The sequence below is a fragment of the Aythya ferina genome, assembly GCF_964211825.1.
Source record: "Aythya ferina genome assembly, chromosome: 7".
Lineage (NCBI taxonomy): Eukaryota > Metazoa > Chordata > Aves > Anseriformes > Anatidae > Aythya > Aythya ferina.
The window spans coordinates 6,858,857-6,875,428 of NC_140302.1; the positions used below are offsets into that span (position 1 = coordinate 6,858,857).

Below are 16,572 nucleotides of genomic sequence, written 5' to 3' on the forward strand. Positions count from 1 at the left end.
ACCCGAGGAAAATAAATCAGGTTGTGGAGGCGATACTGTGCAATTAAAGTACTGCATAGGACTGGAATCTGATTCTCATCTCTGCAGCAGCTATCTGCTAAACCTTGAGCAAATTAATTAGACCTTTGGGCTCAGTCTAGACTAGAATGTAGATGCTAGGCTCTGAGAGCCAGGTATCCTGAAAAGGGGGAACCTGCATAAATGCTCCCTGTCTATTGTTTATCACGTGCTTGTCTGCATACACATTCACATATACGTTATCTTGTTGTTCCTGATGTGGGGAAAGATGTTCTGCCCCAAGGGCTACTAGTGTGAGCAGGGAGTTACAAGCAAGGCTGGTCAAAGTCTGGGGAACGTTTTGGGAGCAGAAGCCAGATACAGCAGTTGGCAGAGACCAAAAGGCAGGGCTTGGGCTTGTGGGAGTTGCAGAGCATCAGTGTGGAGCACTGCTGTGACCAAAGAGCCTCTGCTGGGGTCCTGCCGCCCTGTCAAGTGGTGGAAATGGCCAGTGGAGTCACAGACCAGTTCTCAGTTAGTGCCATCTCCACTGGATGAGGGTTGAGGCTGAACAAGGAAAACTACCAGGCTGAAAGTGATCTTTTTTTTTTTTTTTTTTCTTTTTCCTTTATATATGTGAAGCACTGACATGCTCACATACTATGTTGTTTACTTGGCGGTTGCCTCAGCCACAAAGAGTCCAAGGAGGATGTTTTTTCTCTGCCATTCTTGGATACCACTTGATTTCTGTGCCTCTCCATCATTTATAGGATAGGGTTCTTCACTTGAAAAGCAGGTGCTGTATGGAGGTATGAGTTCAGCCCAAGTATGCCATAAAACTTCCTGAGAAAATTCTTGTAGCCACCAGCAAGCTCAGGTTGTTGGGTAGCCACAGACAGAGTTACAGGGGTTTTCTCCCCCTTTCTGGGACACCCCCCACATCCCTTTCTTCATTTTGAACCTTTCTCTGAGGACAGTGAGCAGCATGCTGGGATTCTACCCTTCCCATCTCCCTCTGGACTTAATAGACCTCCACCCCCTCTCTGCTGAGGCATCACTCTCTCCTGCCTGAAAAGCCTGAGCCCTTCCTTCCTCAAACCTTTTATAAGCCTCTCATATCCTTTTTGAGATTAGGGACATGAGAATTATGTCTGAGAAATGTGCACTCTAAGTTTTATACGGTGACGAATTAATTTTCTCTGTTTTGTATTCCTTTTCTAATTATTGCCATTTATATGTGAGTGTCAAGGAGTCTGAGCCGATTTTGTCACAGAACTAATAGCTGCAGTCCCACGTTATTACTCCTGCATGTTGATATTCAGCTCAGAGCCCATCGTTCTGTGTGTAAAGCCAAGACCTTCACCCCCCAGTACGTTACTTCTTTCTGGTGTGTTCCATCTATCACTTTGATTTCCCAGTCACCGAGACGTGGAAGGTCCATCTGCAGATCTCTGCAGGTGGTCCTCATCTCTACTTGCCTTACGTACCTTAACATCGTGCACAGAGTGTCACCTTCCTCTTTTCACAGCTTAATTAGGAACCTGGTGGACAGCACAGCTCCTGCCCCATATCTCCACAATGCTCCACTGTGAAAACGTGGACTGTTTACTCCAACTTTCTTTCTCCTGTCTTTTAGCCAATCATTTACACATGCAAAGACACTTTATTTTCCTTAATATTTTCTCAGTTTCCATAAATGGAGGCGTTGCTGACTTTTGTGGAGGGACATGGATGGAGGCTTGCTGAAAACTGTCTCATGAGAATACAGGTTTTACATTAGTGATGTAAGATAAAGTTTTACTTTGTGATTATGTCTCTGTCTAAAGTACTCATTACGCTAGGCATATAATGGCTTTCAGTGTATTGTATTTTAAACTATAACATCTTGATTTCATCATGTTTCTACGCTGTATGATTACAATAAGGATCTTGTAAAATTACTTGCATCTGCACTGTACGTTTCCACTTACAGAGGGGCCACTGATATCCTCCACTTAGATACTGTAGTCTGTATGAAAGATTTAATTTTGTTTCCTATCCAAGTCATCACATTAGATATACAGTGCACATACTTCTTCTATTCACGATATTTAATATATTTTATACCTAAAGTGACATTTAGATACAAAGAATAAATTTACTTGGCTATTTCTCCATATCCTATAAGAGCTACATCAAGAATCACATTTGAAGTACTGACATTTCCAGCAACAATAGATGTATTGTAAGCCCACTGGATATGTTGACAAAATCAAATTTTGTTAGGAAAATAGATATAAAAATTATTTGTAATAAAAGAGGGGAGGGGGACTGGCATTAACAAAGTACTGTCAATCCCACCCACTCAGACGCGATATGGAATCTGGCATTTCTCTGCTGAATTGATATTGTCATAGTTAATACTGGAGAATTGCCAGAAAATTATTTGAAATCTCTTTTTGAATCTGAAATGTGGAGGCACCAGGCAGAGGATTCCCTGAAGACAGCGAGCAGGAAAGCTGTCTGCAGAGCAAACAGAGAAATCATCATTCTTAGCACTGGCGTATTTTTAGATTTGCTCAACCTGGTGAATGGACTCAGAATACATTAATTAATCGTACAGGCAGAACTGTGGAGAAACTGTGTGTTTCTACTCATGATTAAGAGCGATTTCAATAATCAATATTTTGATTATTGTTTTTCAGTAAAACTCAAATTTATCATATCAGAGGTAAAATGTGTGGGTTTTTTTTGTTTGTTTGTTTGCTTGTTTTAAGCCAGTTGACTTTGAAGTATCCATGATCTGACTAAACACAAGTATTAACAAAAATACATATGATAAATGTGGTACTTAGAGAATTAGAAATGCTCAGCTCTTTAAATAGCTTGCCCCTGTGTTGTTGCTCTCAGTAAGGAGCGTGGAAGTCAGAGCTGCCGCTGAAGGAGAACAACCTCATAAAGAACCCTAGCATCCTCACTTCTCCCTGCCTGGCATCTGTGGTACCTCTGCTCGGTTTATGAGTGATGGGAGACTGCATAGGACCAGTTTATCCCTTGGAATAACCTCAGGAAGCTATTTCTTAGTCTTCAATGGCTGTACTTGTTAGCGCTGACAGTAAGACTCTGAGCCTTCAAAGTTTGCACACAAGACCTTGATGCATAAGTGGTGTAGAGGTAAATGAATGGCACGTGTGTGTGTGGTCGTTCTCCCAGGGAATTCCAATATTTATTTTTGTTTCATTGCAGCTTGGAGGAAAACTTTCAGTGCTGAAGGGTGTTATAGACAACATCATGCATTATTTTGGCTTGGAAGAGGTGCAGTATTTTGGGTTTTGCATTCTTTTCAACTCAGATTTCTTTAATCTTTGATCAAGGTTAAACTGTTTTCTGAACTACATTAGGAGTATAAAGCATAGTGATAATGTGAAAGCTCGGTTTCAAGTAGAATATGATAAAAACGGGGGAGTTTGATTTCTAGATTTCCATCTAAACTTTACCTGATATAACTTCAGTGTTTTATATTATACCTGAAACACAAATCCATCAGGCAATACATGTAACAAGGAAACGAGAGGAGGATGAATGTACTTACGGTACATTTTATGGTGTCCTTGAAAACTTAATTTGTGCTTGTCGTGATGTTTTTCAGAAGGTCAGGTCACATAACTAACAATTGTACAAATGTATAAAAGCCATCCTGTGTCTGTAATCGTGCTTTTTGCTAAACTTTGGTTTGCTGCTGTTTGCAGGGCAGAAAACGTGGGGCTTGTGAGGCGTGATTTGCAGAATGCTGTGGCGTTGGGTGGCACAAAGAGAAGCACACTGGTTGTGCTGCTTGGTGGAGGTTTGTGGCAGCACTACTCTTGATGCGAGTTCAGCTGTAAAATGGATGTAGTAACAGTCAATTTTCCTCATTAGGGTATCAGAGCTTATTCTGCAAGGCATTTCAGTGTTCTTCAAATAAATCTTATAATGTAAAACATGATGCACGGTTGAATTAGATTAAAACGGGAGTGTGTATTTCAGTTGTAGTCTGTGTTGAAAAATGGCTAGTCCTGAAAGTCTTTTGCCCTTGCTTTAAATATCTTACTACGCCAACAGTTGTTTAGTTTTGTTCCAGAGCAAAACCTCTTTCCTTAGGCATTTAAAGACCATGAAGACCTAGATTATGGAACAGAAGATATGGCATTATTTGCTCTATCTGGAGGATATGTCTGTGGCGTAGACCAATTGAGCAGACATGGGAGCATTTAACTTTTTTATAAGCATTCCCATTGCACCCAGAGGAACAGCATCAAGACTGCAGATCCCAGAGACAGTGGACTGTAGACTGTTCTGTGTAATGACTTCTAAATGCATCAGCTCATGGGATTGTTATGGTTTGATTTAATACCTCCATCAAGGCAACATAAAACCACAATATTTTTTCAGTACTGTTACAGATCTGTAGATGTATGTATTTCAGTACAGCACACATTGATGTATGCCTTAGTGGCGTGGGGAGAGATTGACAAGGACTGGAATTAAGTGGCAGCCTACCACTTATTTGCATCCTTATTTCAAGCCAAATGGTCAGGCTGACGCTACAGAGCTCTGTCAATGTCATGCTGATGTCTGCTGTGCTGTTTTCTCTGTCCCTCTGGTTTGCCTTTGTAGTGTTTGTATTTTGTCTTATGATATCTTTTGGGTTTGCAATTAAGAAAATAATTACTTCCAAGGGATATCTGTAAAAGCTTACAGTATAGGCCAGGCTTTCCAGGCTGTGTTAGGGCCAGAATTTAAACCATTGCATCACATACATAGCTTCAAAGGTTATACAATGTGCTTTGAGAAACTCTCAGAACAATTTATTTTCAAAAGTGTCTGGAAGTTATGAAGACTACTTTCACGTGTAACAGGCCTTGGAACAGTACTCTGCCTGGAGAGAAAGTGGAAGAAATGGCGTAAAGGATCTGCTCAGTCTCTGCTGTTGCTGGCTGCTGCTTTCTGTGTTCTCCCTTTCTGGAACCCCCCAGTCCAGCAGTGTTATCGTCTTGGCAATTATTGACTAGATTGTTCCAGAGTATACTAGTCTTCTCTGACTACGTGAGCTGTATCGATTAAAAAATACAAATCTTTGGTGAATTGTAAAAACAGTCCATTGCTGTAGTTGCACCGAATGCTACTGTGAGTCAGATATTAATCAAATATATTCCTTTTTATGTTCTTTGGTGACTTAAATGGCAGTGGCGCAGTGCTGAAGAAGAAGCCTGTGTCATGGTGGGGAGAAATTGGAAGCTGTAGTTGGTATAAATGGACCACATTAGGTAAGAAATCAAGTATGCAGATTTGGCTCACCTCTAAAGGAAAATAGATCATTTGGCATTTTTCTGTTAATGAAGAATTCTTCATTAAAAAGAAAAAAGACTTGGCGTGAAGGAGATGTATTAGTAACGAGATGCAAGCAGCTTTCTGTGACGGTTTCCTGCCAGAACATACACTTGAGGTGGAGAACAAATGGGAGACAGAAGAAATGAGCCAGAAAATTCTGCTCCTTGGGAATGTTACTTCTTGTGTAGCTGTTGTTTTTTGGGGGCATTTGGATGCCATCCCCCAGGTTCTCTTTTTGATTCTGTGCCTCTCGCTGTATAACTTTGCTCCATCGTTACAGGTTGCCCCGAGGAGCTGTGGGTGCCCCATCCCTGGCAGTGCCCAAGGCCAGGCTGGATGGGGCTGGCAGCAGCCTGGGCTGGGGGCAGGGGGCCCTGCCAGTGCCACGAGGCTTTAATGGGGTGATTTGTCTCTACCAGGATAAGGTTGTTCCTTGTATTCCTGCTTGTGCCTTATGTTCCTGCTCATATTAGAATACTTCTTCCCACAGGAACCATTCTCAATAAAGTACCTCACTTCATGTAAGAACGATAACTTGTAATTTTTGAACTACATTTTATTTTGTACGCTTTAATTTAGGTGCTGGAAAACATACTGCTTGAAGGCCTTGGCAACTCCCATCCTTAAATTTTTGCGTTTCAGTTTGATTTTTGAGATATGTAGCAGTGGTGTAATGTGAGCAGTAGCTAAAAGTTACTTTAAGATGGTGGAGAAGAAAAAATGGATTGGAGGGGGAGATTTGGTGGATGAATATAGGGAAGATGACAAAAATGTCAAGCAAAAGCTGCAGTGCTGCAGTCTCTCTTCTCTCATACATATGTATACACACTTGCGGGGAAAACAGAAGGAAATTTTGTCTGCCTACTAGTATAAGTAGCAAAAGTGTACAGAACCCAGTACGCTTTGAAAAAGTCGCGTGATTTCTCATCTTTGTTGAATTAAATGAGACTTTCAAGTCCTTTTTCTCAGGGAGAATTACTCAGGAGTCTATTTCTCCTAATTGTTTCCCTGCTTGTTTTCCTTCTTACAGGCCATTTTAATAGGGCAGTTTGGTAGACCTGAGATTTGAGGATCATAATTGACTTGATTTTATTCTTCGTTTCTGTAATGGCTTTCCCTCTCTAATACTCCTTTTCTCCCCAGTCCTTGACATATTTTTAAGAGTTCGTGTTCACCTTGAACTATTTTATTAATGTTAGCACACTCGAGCAGTGGAAGATTGCCAGAGAGGTGTAGGAACTGTGGGCTAAATGGTGCTTGTCTGGAGGAAAGGGGCTGTGCAATTTGTGGTGGCTTTTCTTCTTCATAGCACTGATAAGAGGAAGGGGAATTGGTGAATTTCTTCTTCTTGGGAAGTAAGTCTTGGAGAGGCAGGTTTTTGGGGAGACCATCTTTGAGTTATAAAACACTTGACACAGAGGTGATACATGGCTGTATCTGTATGCACACATTCTGTACAAAGAATTAAAAGAAAACGCATTGTGTATCAAAGAATTTTTTATTTATTTTATTTATTAGGGATTCAAGTACTCAGAAGTTAGCAATTGCTGGATGTACCATTAATTTCTATTTTTATTTTCAAAGAGTATTTACTCATTGCTGTGACAAAGAACTAAAGTCATATTCCTGAGTGTCAACTGAAGGTTTATAGCAATTGTAGCACATTTGTGATGTAAAACATCTTGGAAGTTGAATACTTGTTTAAGGAAATACCTGTTGTTAAAGAAGCTCTACTGCTCTGCCCTGTGTCTCTACCAGCAAAACTCCTTGTAGTTTGTGTTGCTAAGGCGTGTAATGATGTTTCAGTCACAGAATTGTGTAGATCTCTTTTTCTCTCTCTATTTAGACCAAGGCTTTTTCTCATTTATCTATGAAAAGAGTGTTGCAAATCGATTTGTTTTTCATTAAGAAAAAATGACTGTAAGAAAAAAATAAGTACATATATATATTGGTGCAATTCCTCCCCAGCCTCTCTCCCTGCCCGTACAGCAGCTCTCTGTTGCTCAGCTCAAGGCTGCCCTGCCCACTGCATGGTGCAGCTCTGAAATTTTCCAGTTGTGTTTTCTGTATTTTGATGTATGCTGTTGGACATCTGTTTAATATCAGTTGGGGTTTATTGAAGAAACACAGGGTTTTAAGCTGTAATTACTGTGTGCTTTTTTTTGTTCATATCTGAAAAACAGTGTGCTGAGCAGAACTTTAATTCTAGAAAGAAATGTGAGAGGTTTTGTAGCGGGCAGTGTGAAATATCTAGAAGTAGAGGAGATTTGTTTCAGGTTGTGGGGGCGGGGAAGACAACCAAGTCCTTTATTTGAGCCTTTGAGTATTGATCGTCTCACAAGGCACATCCCTTGGTATCATTCAGGCTAACAAGTTCTGCGCTCTGTATCCAGCGTACCCTCTGCAATTGCTTATCTGGTATCAGATCCTGCTTTCTCTTCTTTTTTTTTTTTTTCTTCCTTCTTTTATTTTCTGAAGGTTTTCATGCTTGTGACCTGTATTCACAGGCTGTGTTATTTTTTCATTAGCACCTCCAAACTGCTGTGCTTGATCATTGCAGCCTTCCGTGTTTTATTTTCACTCTGGCATCATGATCAGGATCTATGAAGCTGATCACCCAGTGCTGGGTCTGCATGCCCTGGTTTATTTTGACTTTCTCTTTCACAGAGCTGATGCATTGGCTTCTCAGCAGCTTCGGTGCTACAAGTGACGTGAACACTGTGGAGACAGAGTAGAAGTGAGCAGCTCTGGATAACATCTTGGGTTCCTTTGCACGTACATAGAATAAAGTGAAGCTAGCAAGCCAGAAGACAGGAAGTTACAGAAGAAAAAGATTGCTCAGAAAAGCAGAAAGGATGTAGTACGTTAAGCTGGAGACTTTTAAGAGACCGTATCCATCCAGGATCGAAAGGTGAGTTTTCCTGCGTTCTTTGATTTATTTTTTTTTAACTGTTACAGATTCTCAGGGAAGACACTTTTTTAAAAGATTGGTTATTTGTCTTTAATATCTATCTTTACAAAAGTTGTCAGGAGAAGCACTCACACTAATTGGCTGTAGTTTGACCAGTTTGCTTAGAATTTGATTTTAGGGCCATCCCAGTGATTGGATGTCCTTGGACTAAAAATGTCCATGGAGATGACTCTTACCTGACACTTCAGTGACCGGAACCGAAGAAGTGTGTAGACTGAACAAAATGCTTGAAGGCAGAACTTGAGTAAGAAAGCAGACTTGAGTAATGCAGAAAGGAGCATAGCAGGATCCTTGGTAGGAGGCTGAAATCAGACAAACACAGAGTAGAAACAAGGAGTAAAAATTTTTGACTTTAAATATTTTTGAAAAAAATACGATTTAAATTTTGGTGAATAAAATCACAGTAATCATGGTAATCAGAGGTGAGGAAGGACCTATTAAGGAAATAATTCAGACAGAAACAAATAAGAGTGTGTGGATTGTCATATGTGCATTAGGGTGTTCTCTGTTGTGCTTTAAATGGGGAAATGGTGGAGGAGAGCACAGCCTGCTGAAGGGGAGAGAGAAAAGGGCAGAGAAGCATACCAGGTAAAAACAAAGTGTTAGGAATGGCACCATTCAGAAATCTGAGCCTATTTCCGTGTTTCACTGGTAACATAAGCTTGTTCTGCAACCACTGAGAAAAGGTGGGTGTTTCATGTTTAAGGGTGAAGTAATTTTCTGAATGTGACATCTAAATATGTGCTTGTGATGTGGTTGCCTGAAAGGCTGCTAATGCTGCTCTGTGGGGAATGTGTGATATTGAATGTTATACGAGATTTACAGTTTGTGTTCTTGATAATCTCATTAGTACATCCTGAGCTTTATATGTGGTATGGTCAGAAACTTGATGTAATTAATTCCAGTGCACGGGATTGCTATATTCATATCTATTTCCCCTGCTGATCAATGTGCTTAATTAACTTCAATGCTTTTGTTTCTGTGTGGGATATATGAATATATCTGAGGTTGACTGTTTGTTTTTACAAACAATTGATAACACGAAGGCAGACTTTTTTAATGAAAAGTAATCTTTTAGTGCAGTCACGGGTATCATTCCCAGTTGCGTCCAATGAACATGTTCAGTCTAGCTTATAGACAAGAGAAACACTGCATATTTTATGATTCTACTTTGTGCTTTCAGTTACAAAGGGTAGTAAAACAACATGTTAGTGGAAAACCGTGACTGATTTATGGCAGGAGTAGAGCTGCAACACTTCAGCATCATGAATTACAGAGAGCTTGTATATAAAATTTAACAAGTTGATCCTGTTGTCTGCCAGGTTAACATTCTAGGTATTACTTGGGTAATAAATACCTTTTTTTTTTTTTTGGATGAAACACAATTAATATTTTGCATTTAAAGTAATTCTGCAAAGACTGTCTAGAATAAAGCTAAATTATAATCTCTTGGGCAAATTTTCAAACTTCAAAGAATTCTGAGAAGGTATCATGTTTTTTAATTCATTTTTTCCTGTTATAAATTGAATTTTAAGGCAGAACATTCAGAAATGGTGAACTTATATATATATGTATATATATGTGTATATATATATATACATACACACACACATACATGTATATGTTTTGTTAAACATTAAGTATCAACAATTTCTAAAATATGAACCATCCCAGTCAATTTAACAGGTTGTTCTGTATTCTTTTACAAAGAGGTAGCCATTCTTACAAGCTTCTGTAAAAAACAAACAACAAACAAAAACAAAAACAGAACAATGAGAACTTTATCAGAATTATTTTGTCACCAGTTGCTCAGTTTGGTATTCTGCTGTCTTTATTTGTAGATAATAAATAGCAGATCTGTTCAGGCAATCAAAACCAGGTAGTCAAGGGAGAGTGCTCTAGTCTTCAGACGTGTGTTTTAGGAGCTAAGACTCAACTTCTCAGAATTTGTATTTGTAGGCAGCATGTACTAACTGATAACACTCTAAACGCTTTATTGAGAGAGGAGGTCTTAGTCCTTAACTGCCAACTGAGAGCAAAGAGATAAGATTACAGAAATCATGTCTTAGTAGTTATATCTTCCTCTATAAATTATGTTATTTTGTCTTTTGTTTTTTGTCCTTTCTGTCGTTATTATGTTCTAAGGGTGGTGACCCCCTTTATGTTCTTTATTTTTTTAAATTAAAAAAAAAAAAAAGGAAAAAAGCCTGATTCGTCATTTGTCACCTCAACTTCCTACCCAGCTAAGCAGGAGATTTTCTGTGAATTTTAAGTTACTTCAGCCAGTTGCATTTTCAGTCAGAAAAAAAAAGCTTTTTTTTATTGTGCCATGCTTAACCTTATTGTTTTCAAATTCCAGATGGATCGTAGTGTTGCATTATCTGTAGTTAGTAATTGTGCTGCAAGGGAGGTTTCTAGGTGGAATTATATGCAGCAAAGTAATTCCATTTTCACCCTTCCCATAACTTGTTCTTTCACCTGCTCCTTATGTTTGCATTTATATTGTAGTTCAACAACAGTTTCAAGTTAGCATCTGTCATGGATAAATGAAGTTCATGTTTCATTGGTGGGAAAACTTGGTGCTGACTTGGTGCATACAGGCCTGTCATTTCTAGAGTGACTTGGATAAATTGTCATTGTAATGGTGGCAGAAATACTGAAACTCAGATATAACACAATGTTCGACCTATGGTTGCTTTTTCTTTGATTTTATACATCCCTTGTGTTAGTGGATACCATGAGCTCTCTTGCTCTCTTCCTATCTTCTTGCTCTCTTTCTGGCTCTAATTGCAAGCCGCAGTTGGCAAATACTTCCTGTTACTGTATTTATAGATAAAGAAGACAGTGTGGAGCAGACTCCAGCTCAGGTGTCTGGCTTTGTCTTCAGGTAACACTTCCACAAGATGTGTATCCCAAGAAGTGCCTCTCTTGTCCTCCACAGTCTGGCTCAGCTGTGGGGTGGGTAGTAAAGTGGATAGTTCTGTGGTTGTGTTGTTTAATGTTACTTTCATTATTTTTCACTACTTTCCACATGTTTTTTAAGCTCAGGTGCACTCTACCAAATGTAATAAATGTACTCCAGAACTCACTCCCTATGTTCCTCCATCCCCCAAATTAAAGCCACTGCTTACACTCGAGGGCAGGAACTGCAGCAGAATTAGGCTCTTCCTGCTTATCAGGTGTGGAATGATCTCACAGCTGGAGTTGGCTGTCCAGTGAATTGCAACCTCTAATTAAAAATAAATTAATAAATAAAAGTCCAGGCTTGAGGTATGTAGCTTAATCTCTAATTCTGTTGTGTTATAAAAACCTGTATTGGAGAAAACATCACCAAAATTATAGCAAGAAGTGTGTTTAGTGCTGCATCTCCTGGCATACAGATCACATCCATCACATCATTTTTTAAATCTTCCCTCTCCAAAGCTGGCAACCACTTTAAATTTACTTACAGATTTCCTGGAAACTTCTTATTTCTTAGCAGTGGCACCTATGCTGACGTCCGCAGGCTTGATTTGAATCTATAAATGTAATGAGTATTAAGATTAATTCTGCCAGCACTCCAGAAGCTTTTGGCAGTTACATTAAACTTTCAAATTTCATATAAATGTCTCAAGCAAATTTATTTAGTGGATCCTATTTATTGCTCCCTTAGATAATATAAGAATATAATAAAAACCTGCTTCAGAAAAAGAGAGGGGTGGTGAAAGAGCTGGTGACCAGGGCCACTCAACCCAAAATTATACTATTAGCTAAACACTGCCAGCTGTGGATTGATTATAATTTGCTTCATTGAGAAAGGGAACATTGATTTAATGAAGTCACTGTAGGGGTGGGAAAGTATTTTTTGGTTATTTTGTGTATGGAGAAAAAGGCGTTACCTTTTCTCTAAGGAAGCTTGCTGTATTGCACATTTAAAAAAAAATGCAGTAAGGTATAACCAGATAAGACAGCATTATAAAAACAGATAGAGACTTCATCTTTCAGCTGTTTGAAGGATTGTTTTGTGTTGCAGGCAGCTGAAAATTAGCAACTGTTACCCAGTCTGAAACAGCCAGTGTTGACAGTCTCAGCAACTCAGTCTTTATGGTGATAATTTTTAAGTCCACAGGTTTTTCATGAGTTGTACTGTGAAAGGTGAGAAAAGTAGGTCTTTCTGTGTGATGTACATACACATATATATATACGTGCATCCATGCTCACAAGTGTACATGCGGATGAGTTGTTTTGACAATATAGTCCTTTTGCATATGTAAAATTAATGGGCTGCAGGAAATGTTACATCCTACTTCTATTTAAGCAGATGTAATGTTTAAATAATGGATTTAGCATGTTATTTGCATGAAAAGAGATTATATGCTGATTGCTGTGAAGTTTCCAGTCTCCTGTGTGATATCTAAAATATCAAAAACAAATGTTTGTTCTGTTATCTTGAAATAAGGCTCTTGCTGGAGGAGAGACAATGATTTACCCATTTTTATCAACAGAAGAAATGTTGCGTTTAGCACAAGAAAACTGTTACAGAAAGAGACTGACTGTATATTAACTGATAGTAATCGTGCTCACTGTGACCTGGCCTGCCATGAAGGGATTTTCTTGTTTTCCTTTGAATGGCACTTCTTATCATGCAAGGCATGAAAGTTAAAATGTAGAACTGAAAACAGCTCAAGAGGTTTGGTAATCAAAAAGTTGGATTGTGATGGAATATGCAATGACAAAATTGCCTGTGTAGTGTTGGTTTATAACCACTGTTCAATAAACCTGGTAGTCTATTTCTCCACTTGAAAGTAATCTGAGGTTCAGTGTTTATTGCCTGTTGATTTAAGTTGGTGTAATCACACATAACTTACATGCATGTGCTCTCTGTGTACATATATAAATATATATATATATATATGATACAAGCACAGGGTCACAGCACAGTTTGGGGTAGAAGGGCCCTTAAAGCCCCCCCAGCCCCATCCAGCCTGGCCTTGGGCACTGCCAGTGATGGGACACCCACAGCTCCTTGGGGCAGCCTGGGACAGGGCCTCAGTGCCCTCAGAGGGAAGAATTTCTTCTTAATGTCTAATCTAACCCTCCCCTCTTCTAGTTCAAAGCCATTCCTTCTTTTCCTGTCTCTACACCCTCTGACAAAGAGTCAGTCCCTCTCCAGCTGTCCTACAGCCCCCTTTAGGCACTGGCAGGAAGGGGAGGGCAACCTGATGGCCCTTGATTTTGTTTGGTTGGTTTTGGCTTATTTCAAGGCAGAGAGGTTTTTGTGGAAGGCAATATATCATGAAGATTTGTATGTCTTTCTGAAGTTGCCCAAACAGATTAGAAAATGTTTCTTCTTGGTCCCTTATGGCCTGTAAAAGGTCAACAGATGTAGTAGCCTACACCTTTTGCAGACACTACAGGTCATCCATAGTGGTGTGTTTATAGGGGTGTGTTTTTATCTAATTCAAAGTCAGTAGGTGTTAAGTGATAAAAATTAGGTTAAAAAAAAAAAAAAACAAAAAACAAACAAACAAACAAAAAAACACAACAAAACAAACAAAAAAAAGAAAACTCAAAAGCAATGTACCCTAAGCTTATGGAGTGACAAGTTTTGTAATTTGTGAAACATTTCATATGTAAGCTTTGAACTGTACGTGATGGCTCTTAGAAGTAATCAAAGTGTTCTGTGAGGATATCCATTAGCAAACTTCCTGAGAAAATGAGTAACTTCATTCTGCACTGATTTAGGGTAAAATGTACAAAAAATCTTGCTTCGGAAGACTTTCAGAGACTAAACACCACAATATTTTAATGTTGTAGAGCACAGTCATACAGCTTTACCAGGTATTGTTATGTGTATTTGTCCCTGTGAGGACCAGTGACTGTGTGGATGCTCTTGTTTGAGATGGGTAATGGGCAGCAGGTGGTGGTAGTTGTTGAGAAGGATCTTATGTATCAAGACCCTTTGGCCAAAATCCTCACCAGTGTGTTTTAACGGAACTAGGCAGCCAGGACTAAGGGAAATCCTTGTGCCAACAAATAATTGATTAGATACAAGGACAAGGATTGAGAGTCTACAGTCAGTTCTTGGAGACGAAGGAATTCTCCATTGGCATACCACCAGGATCTCTGATGTTCATTATAGGAACATTAAATGACCTAGAAAAAATGTTTGCATGTGGGATCAGAAAATATACTGATGCTAGTGAATTGTTTAGCGGGTACTAAAGATATGAGCTGGCAAGGAGGAGCTGGAGAAGACCTTATGAAAGTGACTGCCATTGAAATGACAGATTAAATTGTATAAATAAATGGAAAGGATGTCCATGGGGAGAAAAATAATTCTGCCTTCATCTCTGAATTGATTGTTACCATTTGGGAACAAGAGTTTGAAGTTACAGTGGATATTACCATAAAAAATATCCAGTCAGTATTTATCAGCAGCGAAACATCAACTTAAATGTTAGGAATTATTCAAGAGGAGTTGAAAGCAGGACAGAGCATCGCTGCCAGTGCTGTCTCACCCTTTCATTGAATGCTGTGTGCCATGCTTGTCCATGTGAAGTGTGGGTGGGTGGAAACAGCGTGGGGAACGGCAATAAGCCAGACACAAGTGTGCAAGATCTTTTGTCTGAGAGATATGTGAGGAGGGTGGGACACTTTGGGCTGGGAAACACAAGGGTGATTTGCTAGTAACATGTTAAATGTCAATCAATAAATTTTAGAAGCTTCATGAGGAGGGTTGGTAGGAATCAGTTACTGATGGCTGCTTAGAGATGAAGAACCGGGTGACCTCAGGTGAAGCTTGCAGGAGATGGGGCTCAATGCAAACAGGAGAGGTGGATCTTCACCCCACTGGGGTTTGGGGAGATGCTGTGGGTGCTGGAAGTTCACACAGACTGAAGGAAAGAGCAGGGGTGGTTTTGAGCAGAAATCCATTCGAAGTTGGTGAGTAACTGAGGGGGAGATAGCTTGAGGCATGCCTGATGAGGAAATGGTTGAACACGGAGAAATCTTCAAGGGGATTTTCTTTGTTGGTGTTCCTCTCACCTGGCTTGTGCTTTCCACAAGACCAGAGGTGAGGCACTGGCTCAGCTCTTCACATGGGGTCCAGCACGGCCCTTTTCATTCTTTGCATTATGCTGCTATTGCCATAGGATCTGCCTGAGTAGCAGGAGGGCAAACATTTCATGAAGCCTGTTAGGAATCTCAGGAGGAAGTACGTGTGTATGTTTTTCTTAAATAAATTCCTTAAAAGATGGATTGGCATGTAATATTTTTTGGTGTGACAGCTTAAATAGGATGAGCTAACTAGATGATTCAAGATCCATGGATGAAGGCTTAAGATAAAATTATCTTTTCTACCTATTTTGCAGTTTATTTAAAAAAAAAAGTTTTGATTGATGTGGATTCTTACCTCTGTGCATATTCACTGTAGCCATATGTCTGAAGAGGAGTGCTTTTGCCTTCCTTGTGTTTATCCTAAATGTCAGGCTGGTGTTTGCAGTTTGACATACACCTGAAGGTAATCTGAAGCTTACAGAGGTAGATTGATTCTCCTGAACAACAGGGAAGTCGCTCTCATTTAGAAAATGTCATTCATCTCATTTAGACTTGTAGAATCAGGATTATGCTCTGTTGTTTGACATCAAAAACACACACACACACACAACACAAAAACAATGCCAACAACAACCCCCAAAACCAGGATTGCCTACTCCTTAGAGGTTAAACTTCTGCATTGCTGGATGAATTAATCTTGTTGATTACTTTATACCACATTACTGATATGACATTGTGGCTAAGGAAAACAATAAATCCTTTGCTGGTGTTAGTATCAGCTGTTCGCAAATTGCCTTTTGGGTGGTGGTGTTTGGAAGTGTTGTGTGTTGGAGGAAACAAACTCTTCATTCTCTGCTCTGCTCCCTTCTATGAACTGAGCAGTCTGTTCTGTGAGAGTTTTGGCAGGGGGCTGGCCAGCCACACACGCTGCCCACAAACACAGAAAGGACAGGTTTGCATGGCAAAGTTTCTGGAGAGAAAATACTCCTTATTACAGGCATTTTTAGATGTTACCATCCATGATTTTTGCTCCTAGGTAGGTTCCTAAATCTTTTCTTTCCAGCTCTTTTCTTACAGAAACTTTTTTAGTATAGAAAACTTTTTTTTTTTTTTTTTTTTTTTAATGGAAAATATTGAGAAGGCATTTCAAATCTATTTGGTAAATTGATTTATTGTAAATTGATCATTTTTTGTAAATTGATTGAAATGACCTGCAT

The 16,572-nt window shown here is 39.4% G+C and overlaps 1 protein-coding gene and 1 long non-coding RNA gene across 14 annotated transcripts in view; one reads left to right on the forward strand and one right to left on the reverse strand.

Moving 5' to 3' along the window:
- Nucleotides 1–16,572, forward strand: part of PCDH15 (protocadherin related 15) — an 883,259-nt gene that overhangs the window by 222,362 nt on the left and 644,325 nt on the right. For 11 of the 13 annotated variants that reach the window (XM_084525148.1, XM_084525147.1, XM_084525146.1 and 8 more), the window contains one exon: nt 8,014–8,257. The exons of 1 other annotated variant lie outside the window; for it this stretch is intronic. The gene's annotated coding sequence lies outside the window, so the exon portion shown is untranslated. Of the gene's footprint in view, nt 1–7,694; nt 7,765–8,013; nt 8,258–16,572 lie in introns of those variants that run through there. One more of the 13 variants, XM_084525154.1, reaches the window with a different exon arrangement.
- LOC311439479 lies at nt 7,354–12,028 on the reverse strand. Its single transcript, XR_014694744.1, has 4 exons — nt 11,994–12,028; nt 11,767–11,835; nt 8,494–8,619; nt 7,354–8,064 (listed from the first exon to the last, which is right to left on the reverse strand). It is a non-coding gene; the product is annotated as an uncharacterized lncRNA (long non-coding RNA).